This window comes from Tympanuchus pallidicinctus, unplaced genomic scaffold (genome assembly GCF_026119805.1).
Source record: "Tympanuchus pallidicinctus isolate F22 unplaced genomic scaffold, pur_lepc_1.0 scaffold18, whole genome shotgun sequence".
Taxonomy (NCBI): Eukaryota; Metazoa; Chordata; class Aves; order Galliformes; family Phasianidae; genus Tympanuchus; species Tympanuchus pallidicinctus.
In genome coordinates this window covers 1534907-1548882 of record NW_026294699.1, presented here as the reverse complement: position 1 = coordinate 1548882, position 13976 = coordinate 1534907, and the positions used below count along the sequence as shown (strand labels likewise).

Sequence of the window (13976 nt, the reverse complement as noted above, 5' to 3'; positions counted from 1 at the left end):
GCCACAGTCATCATCTGCTGAGGAAGGCCAGTGCTTGGTGAACGTCTGCTCTACATTCAAGGCGAGGGAAACCGTGAGCAGAGGCCAGCTCACTCTTCTTACATTCACTTCCCTACTTGTTTATCTCTTTAAATTATAGCATTTCTATCTCAAATGTTGTTTTACATCCACACATTTCTCTTTTTCTGTGTGTGCCTGTGACCATCCGTACACAGCTGTAGGGCATTATGTGAGCCAGTGTGGATCTTGTCCTTTCAGATTAACAGGTTCCAGTTCACGTGCTATGTTCAAATCAGGAACACTAATGCCCTTTCAGTAATAACTCCCATGTGTGCCCTAGGCCCTGCTCCTATTAACAGAACAGCAGATATTATTTGCAGCTTAGACACAAAGTCGGCGACCCTCATCGCTCTACGCAAAGACTTCCACAAATACGGACAGACAGAGTTGCCACTTACAGAGAAGACCAACAGGAATTGTTTGTGTAAAGGGAAATGCCCTCCTCTGCAACCTCCAAGGAATAAAGGTGCTCAAAGCTCACCTTTCAAACACCTTCAGAGGTTTTTGAGAAGGCCATATGTCTTCACAAGTTGCTGCAGGCTGTTTCCTGGAGTGTGTGCTTGCATGTGACAGCCCTGGCAAGCATGGCAACGTGTTAGAAGTCTGATCAACATCAGAAAAACTGCATTCAATGCAGAAAATCACAGAATGGCCTGGGTTGGAAGGGACCTCAAGGATCATGAAGCTCCAGCCCCCTGCCACACGCAGGACCACCAACCTCCACCTCTAACTCCAGCCCAGGCTGCCCAGGGCCCCATCCAACCTGGCCTTGAACACCTCCAGGGATGGATGGGGCATCCACAGCCTCTCTGGGCAGCTGTTCCAGCACCTCACCACTCTCACAGCAAAGAACTGACACCCAACGTCAATCTGCCCTCCCTGTCATGGTTCTATGTTTTGTTTTGTTTTGTTTTGTTTTGGGGTTTCAGTATTCCACACCAAAACATCATGTAGTTTACAGGGTATTAAAGTGTTAATGCCCCAATTCCAGGTTCCTATCCCTGTACATTATAGAAGTCACGGGATCTGGCCGTTCCTGGTGGGGGGGGCGCTCTCTTGCTGCCCTGCAGTGGGTGCTGGAGGTGCTTTCCTGGCCGTTCCAAGCTTTTCAGGTTTTACTCGGCCCCAAGAACTCTCTCTCTCTCATCTTGTCTGATTTATTAATCCTCCATAGATTGTTGCCGCTGTTCTTTTCCTCCCTTCCCATTTTTGTGGGACTGGGGTGGGGGAGGGGGGGCAGAGGCCTGTCGCCCCTGTCACGGACATAGATTGATCTGGTCAACTCCGTGACAGATTTTTGGTGTCCAACGTGGGGCTCACTGCTTTTTAGCTTTTAGAACGAATCTCTTTTTCTCTCTGCGCTTTGAGAGCTTCATTAAGGAGCATTATCAGTACTTCAGGTTTCTGTGCTGGAAAACCTGACCTTGAAAGATTAGGTGTACTGCCAATATTCTGGGATATTTGTAAACTTTGAGCACTACTTAGTCTGGGTAGTGCCTTTTCTTTTCTTTTTTTTTCCCTCCTCTTGTTAGCTTCAATTCATTAACCCTTTTTTAGCAGGCACCAGCGATGAACCCACTCGTTATCCTGGGGGTGCTGGGTAAAGGATTAAAAGCAATGGTGTTACTCACAACCTACTGGCCAATAATCCATCTCACACTTGTGTGTTGTGGAATTGCATTCATATATATCTACCTAATGGCACTGATGGAGACACCTATCTTTTACCTGTATGCAATGTGGTACGATTTGAATTTTGACATTTACATCCAGGAAGGAATGGCTAATTTCACAAGCAACTACATCCCTAATGGAATAGCTAATTTTACAAACAACACGATGTTCAGACCAGTCTCCGGGTTTTCTTCTTGGTTTGTCAAACATTTTTTGAATCCTGAATTAATACTCATGTTAGCGTGCGGATCATCAATTTTCCTGAATGTATTCCTATGTATTCGTAATAAGGGGAAGGAGTCTCCTCCAAAACTAGAGAATGATGACTGGCAGGGAACATGGAGAGGTTTAGGAAAGGTTTTAGAAGCATGGGGACCCACAGTGTCATGGGATTTTACTCTTGAACACCTATGGGATCCTGAGCAACTAAGCAGTATTTGAGTCAGGGACTATGCGGCTTACATAAATCTAAGGAGGTACAACTTATTTGGGGTTTGGCTTGTGCTTACCGTGCCCTATATACCAGCAAATAATACCATTCTGGAGAGAGAGAGTTTCCGAGCTGAGGTTCAAGCCAAAGGGGAAAATCCCCAAGTCAAATCTAATCAATCACAGGAGACACCAGTAACAATACCAGTTACTCCTGTGGAGGGCAAGAAATGGAAACGAGTGTCTTCGCGTCTTGAATGAAAAAGAGAAGAGGAGGAGGAGGTGGAGGAAGATCCAGGTGAAGGGCCCTCCTCAGAACCACCACCATCGCGAAAGGCAAAAGGGAAAACTAGGAGACATGCAGAAGAGAGTGATGAAGAGGAAATCTCTATTACTACTCGCCGGCCTCTAAAGATGACTGAAATCCAAGGTTCAAGAAAGGAGTTTACACGGCACCCGAATGAAACTCTTGTTTCCTGGTTGGTTCGCTGTTGGGACAGTGGGGCCCATAGCTTGTCCCTGGATGGTAATGAAGCTCGTCAACTAGGCGCCATTGCCAGAGATCCAGCTATTGATAGAGGAATTAGTCGATGTTCGGATGAGGCTGCCTCCCTCTGGGAACGAGTGTTAACAGCCGTGAAGGAAAAGAATCCCTTCAGAAATGGCTTGAAGATTGCGATGAAAAAATGGGATACAGCTGAAAAGGGTATCCAGTACTTGAGGGAAATAGGCGTGTTGGAAATGTTGTATGACCCTAACTTTGTTCCTAACCACCCACATCAAAACCGCGACCCTGAAAAAGTGAGGATGACGCCTGAGATACGGCAGAAACTCGTAACAACAGCGCCGGACAAATATGGCACTACACTGATGTCAGCATGTGACAGATTCAACGAACAACAGTGAACACCCTTAGTTTATGAATTAATTCTTACGCCCCAAAACTACGAACAACTGCTATCCCCAATTCATGCTGCAGGTGCTGCTATCTCAAAAGTGACGGACCAACTGAATGAAACGCGGCAGCAAATGTCTCAACTGATTAATCGTGACGAACCTGCAGCAGCATCAGAGATGCTTGATGAAGATCAGGATAATCAAAAGAGTCTAATGAAGGACATGAAGGAGATGATGAAGTTTATGTGAGCCCACTTAACTAAAGATGATGAACCTTCCTTCTCACGTGCACCATCAAAAATCTCAGCTGTTAGAGGCAAACGCTCTCTGGCTCAAGTAAGGGATAATACACCACGAATTGCCTTATGGTATTACCTACGTGACCATGGAGAAGACATGGGGAAGTGGCACCGTGAACCTACTGCTGTACTACGAGCACAGGTGAGAGAATTACAAGGCAGATCAACCACCAGTGCAGTTGCTCCAGTTACCACAGGTAATGAATGAAGGGGCCCTGCCCTCAGTCAGGGGGGTGGGAAAGGGATAATAGAGTATATTGGACTGTGTGGATTCAATGGCCTGGCACATCAGAACCACTGAAATATAAGGCACTGGTGGACACTGGTGCACAGTGCACTCTGATGCCCTCGAGTCATGAAGGGACAGAATCAATCCATATTTCTGGAGTGACCGGGGGCTCTCAAAAATTGCCTGTGTTGGAGGCTGAGATAAGCCTCACTGGTAAGGACTGGCAAAAACATCCTACTGTGACGGGCCCAGAGGCTCCATGTATACTAGGTATTGATTATCTCAGAAGGGGGGCATTTCAAGGATCCTAAGGTGTATCGATGGGCCTTTGGAATAGCTGCTGTGGACACAGACAACATTAAGCAGCTGTCTGTTTTGCCTGGCCTGTCAGAAGATCTATCTGTTGTGGGGTTGCTGCGAGTAAAAGAGCAACAGGTACCGATTGCTACAAAAACGGTGCACAGGCGGCAGTACCGCACCAACAGGGATTCTTTGCTCCCCATTCATAAGTTGATTCGTCAACTAGAGAGCCAGGGAGTGATCAGCAAAACTCACTCGCCTTTCAACAGCCCCATATGGCCAGTGAGTAAAGCCAGTGGAGAATGGAGACTGACGGTGGACTACCGTGGCCTGAATGAAGTCACACCCCCTCTGAGTGCTGCTGTGCCGGACATATTAGAACTCCAGTATGAACTGGAGTCAAAAGCAGCCAAATGGTATGCCACCATTGACATTGCTAATGCCTTCTTTTCCATTGCTTTGGCCAAAGAATGTAAGCCACAGTTTGCTTTCACACGGAGGGGCAGTCAATATACCTGGAACCGTTTGCCCCAGGGGTGGAAACACAGCCCGACCATTTGCCATGGGTTGATCCAAACTGTATTGGAACAGGGCAGTGCTCCTGAGCACCTGCAGTACATTGATGACATCATTGTGTGGGGCCATATAGCAGAAGAAGTCTTTACAAAAGGAGAGCGAATAATTCAAATTCTTCGGAGTACTGGTTTTGCTATTAAGCAAAGCAAAGGGAAAGGACCTGCCCAGGAGATTCAGTTCCTAGGTATAAAGTGGCAAGACGGCCATCGTCACATCCTGACAAAATGTGATCGACAAAATCACTGCCATGTCTCCACCCACTAGCAAAAGAGACACAACCTTTTCTGGGTGCAGTGGGATTTTGGAGAATGCATGTTCCAAACTACAGCCTCATTGTAAGCCCCCTTTATTATGTGACATGAATGAGAAATGAGTTTACATGGGGCCCTGAGCAGCAGCAGCCCCTGAGCAGCTTTTGAACAGATTAAACAGGAGATAGCCCGTGCCGTGGCCCTAGGGCCAGTACAGATGGGACACGGTATAAAGAACATCCTCTACACCGCTGCTGGAGAGAACGGTCCCACTTGGCCCTTGTCACTCCGTGACACCACCTCAAAAGTGTCACAGGCTTTAGAGTTCCTTTTTCTGCACTGTAGAGCTTTGCCTGCAGCCTGGCTCTGTTTGTATCACTTTCATCAGGTAGCAAAAATAATTTCAAGGCAGGCAGCTGATGCACTGGGACGCAGCAACATTCGTTACGGTGCTTTGCTCCCAGAGGTCACATCATATCCCAGACCAACCGAGGAGAAATTACTCTCTCCTCTGCACAGCCTCTGCAGCCTTCCCACAGCCCTTGAGGACGGTAGGGATACAGCCTGGCAGAAAAGGGATTTCCCTTCTGCTGGGGAACAGGTGCCCAAGGAACGTTCACATCCCACGTGCCGCTGTGTAACCGCTCCATGCATGTGCCCCACGTGCGTCTGAATGGGCAGCACAGCTTTTGGTTCACTCAGCTGCCTGTGGCACAGCACATCAGGCTTTCTGCAGGCATGAGAAATCATCCCATCGCTTTGTGCCTTACAACGAGTCGAAAACCTTCTCTTCTCAGACTCCGACTTCCAATCCCTACACCTACAGAGAAGCAGATTCTGTTTTTCTAATATCCTTCAACTCCAAGCCCATATTTTCCCAAAAGAAAAGAATTCCGAGGTAACCACCTACAGTTCAGCAAGCAATTTCAGTGCCTATTTCTGATTGTGGCAATTATTCAGTTCAGAGGTCCCACGTAATTTAAGGTGCCTGTTTTATTTCAGACAAAGGCTAGAGGGTTGCAGCTGACTCCCCAAGACTGCAATAGGAGTTGGTGACACAGCCTTGGGCTTCCGTGTTTGTGCTAATCCCACGTTTCCTTTCTCTGCCTTGCAGGGCAGCTCGTGCTGCAAGCGGCCAGGATCGCACTGTGAATGAAGGTCGGCATGGGAGCAGCTACTGATGGGAGCAGGAAGTCCAGGCTGATGCACTCTGAGGCATCTCTTGGTGCGGTACCAGAGGTGGCAGTAATGATGTCGGGGCACAGCTGCAGAAGAACGTGAGGAGCTCCCCAGCAGGAAGCCACAAAACCTGCAGAAACCAGCAGGAGAGCCAGAGCGTGCGCGGGAGCCCAGGAGGAAATGCAGCCCAGGAGTTGGAGCGGCGCCTGGCAGTGGAGTGCTGCGGCCCACGGCCAGAGCTATTCTGCCTTCGCCGGGCCGGCTTCCCAAGCAGGACGTGTCTGTCCCCGTAAAACCAGAGGGCTGGCTCATCCAAATGCTTGCTGATTGTTTGGAAGATCAAATTCTGAAGCTCAAATCCTTCCAGCCTCCAAGCTGGAGGTAACATCTCCTGCGTCCAATCGTGCGGCGCCTGAGCGAGAGGATGACCTGAGATGGCTGCACAACAGTCACCTTAATTTCTCTTAAAATCTTACTTCCAATAACCCCACTGGGTGACCCCTGTGTCAGTCTCTTAGAGTTTGGATCTAGGAGGTGACTGTTCCATTGGTTTATAATGTTCCGCAGGAGTGATGCGGAACCATGGTGAGGTCACAGTCGTTGCTGGGGTGGCAGGGCTTGGCCCCAGGGTGGTGAGCAGAGCTGGTGCTCTAGTGAGCGAGTGGCACACAGAGACTGAGCTCTGAGCGTTTTGTGGCAAGGATCATCCTTGAGAGCCCGTCAGAAGCACCGCTGCGGCGTGTGTGTGACCTGGGCACAGCCTGGACTGACCTGGACCAAGAGGTGAGCTGGGCTTGGTGCTGCGTGGTGGCTGGAAGGAGTCTCAGCAGAAAAGCTGGGCTGGGGAGGACTTCCCAGCTCAAACGAGGCCCTTCCCAATGGCTGTTGCCAGGGGAAATTGTCTGAGAGATTGTGGCACAAGTTTGGGTGAGGATGATGAATTGTCGTCACTCCCCTGTGTAACGCTGCAGTGCAATGGAAAGTGCAGCAGTAACAACAGGGTGGCAAAGTTCGAGGCTGCAGCAAGGGAGGATTTGCCCAAGTGCAGCAGTTGGGGACACAGAAAGAAAGGAAAAAAGCTGCTGAGCCTTGGAAGGCCCCAGGTAGCAGGGATCTCCACTCAGACACCCTTGCCTCCACTGCCAACCCTTCAGTGATGTCTGGGAAGAGTTTGTGTGCACCTGAGCTGCCCTGCCTTCCCACCAGGTGCTCAATCACTGCCTCAAGCTGTGACTGACCATTGCCACTACAGCCCTGCAAAACTGCTGCTGGGCCCCAGCCTTCACCTCAGACAGCACAAAGGAAGAAGGGCACAGACTTGATGCAGTGCAACTTGTGCTTTAATGACCCACGGAGCGCTGGCTGTGCCGTATCCAGCCCATTTTTAACAAAACCCCACTGAAGTCCCGGTGGAGAGCCGGGTGCTCAGCTGGGGACATGCACTGTCCGGTGACATCACAGGCACGGTGACATCACAAGCACTGTGCTGGGGCCGTGGCTGCCACCAGTGAGTGCCACAGCCGTGAGCGCTGCGCAGCAGTGTGGACACGCTGCGTCAGCTCTCGTCCCGGCTGGCAGTGAGAGTGGTGGTGGCTGACGGGTGCTGCCCGCTGTCGCTGACGGTGCTGCTCAGCCATTGGGCTGGAGTGTGAGCTGGAAGGGAGAGGGACTGCAGCTGTGCCTGGTAAGCCAGAACTGTAGGTTCGTCAAACGTGGGAGTCGTACCAGTGCATCCATTGCAGCTGCAGCAAGAGGAGAAGATGAAGGGGGTCATTTTCATGTCAGGAACGCAAAATGCGTGCTGCTAGGGGTAGAACTGGTGGTGAGATGGAGGACAGTGCTTGCTGGGAGAAGTGGTGGCAGTTAGACACAAGTTGGATCTAGACTTGGCACAGTTCTTGCAACCTGCTGCTTCCCAGACACTGCCCTCCTCCAGAGTCCATGCGGCATGAAAGAAGAAAGCTGCAAAATGCTTCTTCCTCATGATTCTTCCCTTGTTGACGCCTCCTCTAGGGTTCCTGTCCGAGAGGACATTTTGTGGATCCCAGCAGGTGCGGACTGCAGCCGGCTCCTTCATAGAGCAGGGAATTCCTTTGGAGACAGCCCATCCTTTCTCCAAGAAGTTCCCCATGGCTCTGCAAGGAGACGACTGCTACTACTATTTCAACTCCGTCTGTCTTAAGGTACGCTTGGGAGTCTTTTGCCTGGATTTCCTTCCTTTCCTCGCTTTGAAGAGGAAGGGCTGGAGCAGGGGGAGACCTGCTGGCGACGCGTTGCCTTCCTCAGCAGAGGCATTGTGCGCTCCCTGCTACCAACCTGGGCCGACAGCACGGACGTCTTTCAGGCTGTGCTCTTATTCTCCTGTGTGCTCTCCTTTTGCTCACAGGGAGACAGATGTCCCTTCCGCCACTGTGAGGCGGCTCTGGGCAGCGAACGAGTCTGCCGACTGTGGATACAGGGCTGCTGTTTCCGCAACGACTGCAAGTTCAGACACATGAAAATTGAAGTGAGTGTTTGCCTGAAGATGAGCTCTCCACCTCCCTCAGGCACCACCTGCAGCGCTGCATCTCTCTGCAAACCTCCTCTGCCTGTTTCCATGACCCTTCCTTGCTTTCTCTCTTCAGAAGAAGCGCAGTGCGGTTCCCTGCTACTGGGAGAATCAGCCGGGAGGCTGTCAGAAAGCCCACTGCCGTTTTCTTCATTTGAAGGAACGCGGTGGGAACGGACCGACCGTACCACCAAGTGACGGTGAGTTCCTGATGGCATGAAGCATGACAGACTTAATGATGAATGTTAGTTCTGAGCGGGTGCAGGATGTCAGGTAACCATTCATTGGGGAGCGCAGGGAAGAGTGGTGATCAGTGAAATATTGGTTTGTGTTTGGGCTGTCAGAATAGGGGTGGGTGTTTTCTGGAGAGAGGTAAATGCTGACTGCAGAAATGGCACAACATCTTATCAGCAAAAGGCAAACGCAAGAAACTATGCTTGAGTACTGGAAGCTTGTGGCTTGGTGTGCTGAAACCTTCCTCCAAAGAGATGCTCTTCAATTATTTCTTGTCTCCTTTCGGCCAGAAGCTGACACAAGCCTTCCACTGAACAGCAGCCCTGCAGAAAGTCTGGAGAACCAGACAGAGGTTGAGGAGGCAGCAGAAGGAGGTACAGATACTGAACAGGCATCAGGGTTTGAGGCGCTGCCTTTCGACTCCCATGTTCTGATTGTTCTCTCCTGGACTGTTCTCTGCAGGTGACATCCCATCTTCCTCCCATGGCCCCGCTGCGCAAAAGCGCAAGCAATGTGATGAGGAGGAGGACGACAAAGCAGAGGAACTGCCGCGCAAGAAGAGAGTCAAGGGTGAGCACCAGGAGCTTGTTGCAGTGCCTCAGCACAGTCATGCGGCCACTCAGCGTTGTTCTGTGTCAGAGTTTTCCTTGCCCTGGACTATTGCTGAGTGCAGCTCTTGGCACCTTATCAGCAACCTCTTCCTTTTCCTTCAGCTGGACGCAAGGTGCGCGGGAGGCCTATTGACTGGAAGACCACCTTCCCCACAATGCGGAGACTGAAGCGCAAAGCAGCGGAGATGCAACCATCTGCTGCTGAGGACGCCGACGAGCCCCCAGCCAGAAAACTGCCTATGGTAAGAGCTGCAGTAGTGCGTATGGGAGGTTTACACTGCTCTCGTAGTAATGGTACAAGTTTCAAATGTTCCACAGGTCTTCTGTTTCCTCGGAAGGCAGCAGGTGTCTCCCAGGGCACTTGTGGAAATTCTCTGTTGCAATTAGATGTACACAGATTTTGTCCATGAACGCTGCGCTGCTAAAAACTCCCAAGGTCACTTGTAACCTTCAAGGGAACGCTTTCTTCAGGAGCAAGGCGCTTCTGTATCTGGGATAAGGCTCAGCAGCGCCCAGGGAAGGGAGGAGCAGTCCTCAAAGATCATCCGGTGTTCCTCCTGTCCTACTGTGGCCAGGGATGCCAGCCACATGATTCTAATGCCTAGAAACCCATCCAGCCAGGCCCAGAATGCCTCTGGCAATGGGGCATCCACAGCTTCTCCGAGAAGAAGAGCCACTTAGAAAAGCTTTGAGCCCTGCTTCACACACACTGTCTTGTTTCTTCCTAGGCGATCCTTGCTTCAGTCCCGCCCGAGTACACCCTGGTCAGCGTTGAAGTCCTGAAGCTTCCAAGCAGGTGATGACCGCTACTTGTTCTTCACCAGTGCCCTTCTTCCATTGCACATAAGTTCTTTCACATCAGGGGACACATGGAGTGTCTGAGATGTGCCATGGCATAACCCAACAAAGGAAGAAGTCATCTGCACTAATTTCAATTGCTCACTCAAAGTCTCTGCTGAGTATGTCACGGGCAGCAGGAACTCAGTCTCTAACAGGTGGACGTAACAGAGGATGACTTCTTCATGCATTTACAGTCAAACAATGAGGCTGGCAGTGTGCTTCTGCTACAAAACCTGGCCTGTCAGGTGCTGATTGTTCTCTTCCTTGTTCTCCCCAGTCTGGAACTGCTTCCAGGAAGCCAGGCAGACTCTGTGGCACCACCAGAGATCCCACACTCAACATCCCGTGCCACACAAGAAGCTGACCAGGCGCAGCAGCTGAGCTGCACAGAGGTGGGGAAAGAACACTTCTCTGAGGATGAGGACCTCGAGAAGTTACTGATGGATTTCACTGACGAAGAACTGGACGACGCAGAAATTGATGATGACTCTATGGATATAGATGAGCTCCTAATGGAGCTCTGAAACCAACGACATCACAACATCATAGTCTGATTGTATATTTTACAACAACAACAACAACCATCAATTAAAACCAATCCTATTCCTTTTCAACCCTGTTCCTTGTCTTTCTTTTTCTGAGGGGACGCTCTTTCTCAATCTGTGCAATGAGTCTTAAAGCAGAGTCAAACTGGTCAAAATCAGCAGTGCCTGCATTCTGTTCTCCTGATTTCCTTGCTGCTCACAGTTCAGGGGACGTGCACCCACTCCCCAGCCCTGGGCAGCTGCCTTCAGCATCAAGAGCACAAAGCACTGGTGTGGGCACAGAAAGACGTCCATCCGCAAGGCCAAACCTGAAACCTCTTCCTTCCTCCCCCCTTAGCAAAACTCTGCATTGGCTTCAAGTGGAAGCTCTGGGGTTCTGCTTCCTTCAACACTGCTTTTGTGTCAACTGCAGCGCTGCCACCCTCACCTCCCACTTTCTCCCCCTTCCCTCAGGTCTCACGCTGCATGGTGCGGTTCTTCTCCTTGAACAAAAGCTGCACACCCAGTACAACCAGCACACCCCTTTCCTTGCCTACACCCTGCTTGCCCGTGGGCAGCAAGGGGCAGCGGCTTGCAGCGTTAGGGCAATCCCTTGTTGCATCTGACTCCTGCTGCTCATCCCATTGCCCAAGAACAGCGGAGGAGTCACTCAGCTCCTGACAGCCCAGTGCATCTGCACTGGATACTGGCCAAGGGGGCAGCACGGAATTGGTGAGGCCAGCAAGTGCTGGCGCTTGTGCCGCTGGCGCTAAGGAGCAGAAGGTGGCACCATCCATGGAGCTGCTCTGTACAAGCACCTGGCCCAACCTGGGTCGGGACGCCTCTCAGGGACGACTGAATCCTCGGGGCTGTCGATCAGTGGAAGCCGGGGCAAAGTGCTGCCACTCGAGTCAGCCACAGTCATCATCTGCTGAGGAAGGCCAGTGCATGGTGAACGTCTGCTCTACATTCAAGGTGAGGGAAACCGTGAGCAGAGGCCAGCTCACTCTTCTTACATTCACTTCCCTACTTGTTTATGCCCTGTAATTATACGCATTTGTTGCACAAGGGTTTCTGTTACTTTACTTGATGCATGTATTTCTGTCTGTCCTTTTCTGTCCGTATCTGTACATAGACGTAGGGTATCCTGTTAGTGAGTTGGATCTCGCCATCTCTGAATCTGTACTCAGGCCTCTGTTTAATTATCGTGTATTTCATTAAATCACATGACTGAACTCCTCACTGTTTAATGATTAAGTGCTGTTATAATGTTAGAGTGAGCTAAGAATTATCAGTATCATTAAATTATCAGTAACTCTTGCGTGGCTTCTCAGTAGAACCAAGTGAAATGCAGTTGTCATTTCCTGTGATGCCAAATTGGTGGAGTCAGCAGGATGACAAAGAGAGCCACCACACCATTACCAAGATGTGAGATCCACCCAAAGCCTACATTCCCTGAGGATTTGGTTTGTGATAACTGGTGTAAGTGGGCAGAGGGAGGAGAGCTTTAACTGATGCTGGAGGTTTGACTGAGGGTCGGAAAGATAAAAGTATGATCTGCAAAAGGTTGCAGTGTGTCTTAACCTGCCAGGAGAGGGGAAAACCAACCTGTGGGTGCAGAAACATCAATTGCTTATGGTGATCCAACCAAATTCCAAGGAGACAGAATGACGGTTGGTGGGGTTGGGGAAAGACTGTCCCTGTAACCCAGACATGGTTGAAGTTGGGGGCTGGGCATCTCCCTCCCTGGCAGTATAATAAGGTGTCTGCTGTTCAGTCCCAGAGTGCATACGGGGCATAGTTTGGGTCTGACCCTCCCGATGACCGTAGGAGAGTTCAGACTGAGAGGAAGATGTATTAGTACTGGGTGGCACAGGTGATATTAAGAGGCCATGCAAAACTGGAGCCTATTCCTTGCCAAATCTGTGCCACATTACTAATACTAAACATACAGGATAGACTCCCAGGGGGCAAGAGGAAATCTCTAGAATGCTGCAGGAACTAGAAAACGCTGGGATCTTAGACCTGCACGTAGCCCAACATCACAGGAAAACAGCAGGAGGTAAGAATGGCCAGAAGCCCGGCCGTACAACAGTCCCATTCTGAGTGCACCTTGTATCGTAACGTCTGCTGCTGCTTAGATCTCACCTTTCTCCAGCATAGCAGAGGAAGGCAAAGATCACTGAGTCGGAGAGCCAAGAAGTAAGCAAGTGCAAGATCCTTCCTCCTTGAGATTTGGTATTTCTTTTAACTCCAGCCTTTACTATACTGGCCAAGACAATAAAAAGTGTCTAACACGCTGAGTGGTTTTTCTTATTCTCGTGATGACTTACAATGGCGAAGACTATCTAAAAACTTAGAAAGCTGAAGACAAAAATAAGTCCCCCTGCATAACAGCCACCTCTCAGACAGACTTAGCAGGGTGACGGAGGGGATCCTCCCTCTCTGCTCTGCCCTGCTGAGGCCACTTTGCGAATACCATCCACTCACTGTGATGTGTGCCTACCACCTCCTGCTCATCTGCCATGTCCTGGGGCACTGGCATCACTGAGCGTTTGATGGGAAGGGCACACGCTGGCACGACCATGCAACTAAACACTGGTGAGCACCTATGGTACCCAGGAGTCCTTCCTCAATGTCACACTGAGTGGCTGATACGGCACAGGACCAGCTGTGTCCTTTGGTTACCCTGTGCTCCAGGGCAGTGGCTATGAAGTCGCTCTGGTCTGTGGAGAGGAGGAAATGGCAAGGGGAAGGAGCTGGGCACTGAGGTGTGTGAGTGGAGCGGGGTATTCCAGGGGACCCAGGGTGTGGGGCCTCCCAAATTCGAGAACTCCAACTCAGTGGTAGACCAGGAGTCTGGGATCATCCCATCCCATTTCCACCCCCGGTCCCCATAGCTCAGGGGTGGAACCAGCAGTCTGGGATCTCCCCATCGTATTTCTAGTCCTCGGTTCCCATAACAGGGGTGTCCGGGATCTCCCCATCCCATCTACAACCCCATGAGCCCATGTTGGAGTTGTGAACTCAGAGATCCTGAGATTTCCCTGTCCCATGTGCACTCCAAGTGCCTCATTTCCAACACCAAGGAAGTGTCCCCACTGCACTGACCCGCTGATGCCACCCCTCCAGGAGGCTGGCTGCTCTGTCCCCCTGCTCCTGCTGATGTCAGGGGGCCGAGTGCGCACGGAGCAAAGGGGGGACAGCAAAGGATGGTGCTGCTATTGGGGGTGCACGTGGCCTTCAGTGGTGACAGTGCTGTGACAGCGACTGCGGCAACGGAGCTGCAGGAACAGCTCTGTGGGATCTGTGTCCATCTTGAGAA

At 50.8% G+C, this 13976-nt stretch overlaps 1 protein-coding gene and 1 long non-coding RNA gene across 3 annotated transcripts in view; both read left to right on the top strand.

The window, feature by feature from the left end:
• The window catches only part of LOC128079070 (zinc finger CCCH domain-containing protein 11A-like), a 42329-nt gene that overhangs the window by 21643 nt on the left and 6710 nt on the right, over positions 1–13976 (top strand). The gene's annotated exons all lie outside the window — the stretch shown is intronic.
• Positions 8272–9050, top strand: LOC128079072 (uncharacterized). The gene is made up of 3 exons (XR_008205964.1): positions 8272–8400; positions 8519–8642; positions 8967–9050. It is a non-coding gene; the product is annotated as an uncharacterized LOC128079072 (long non-coding RNA).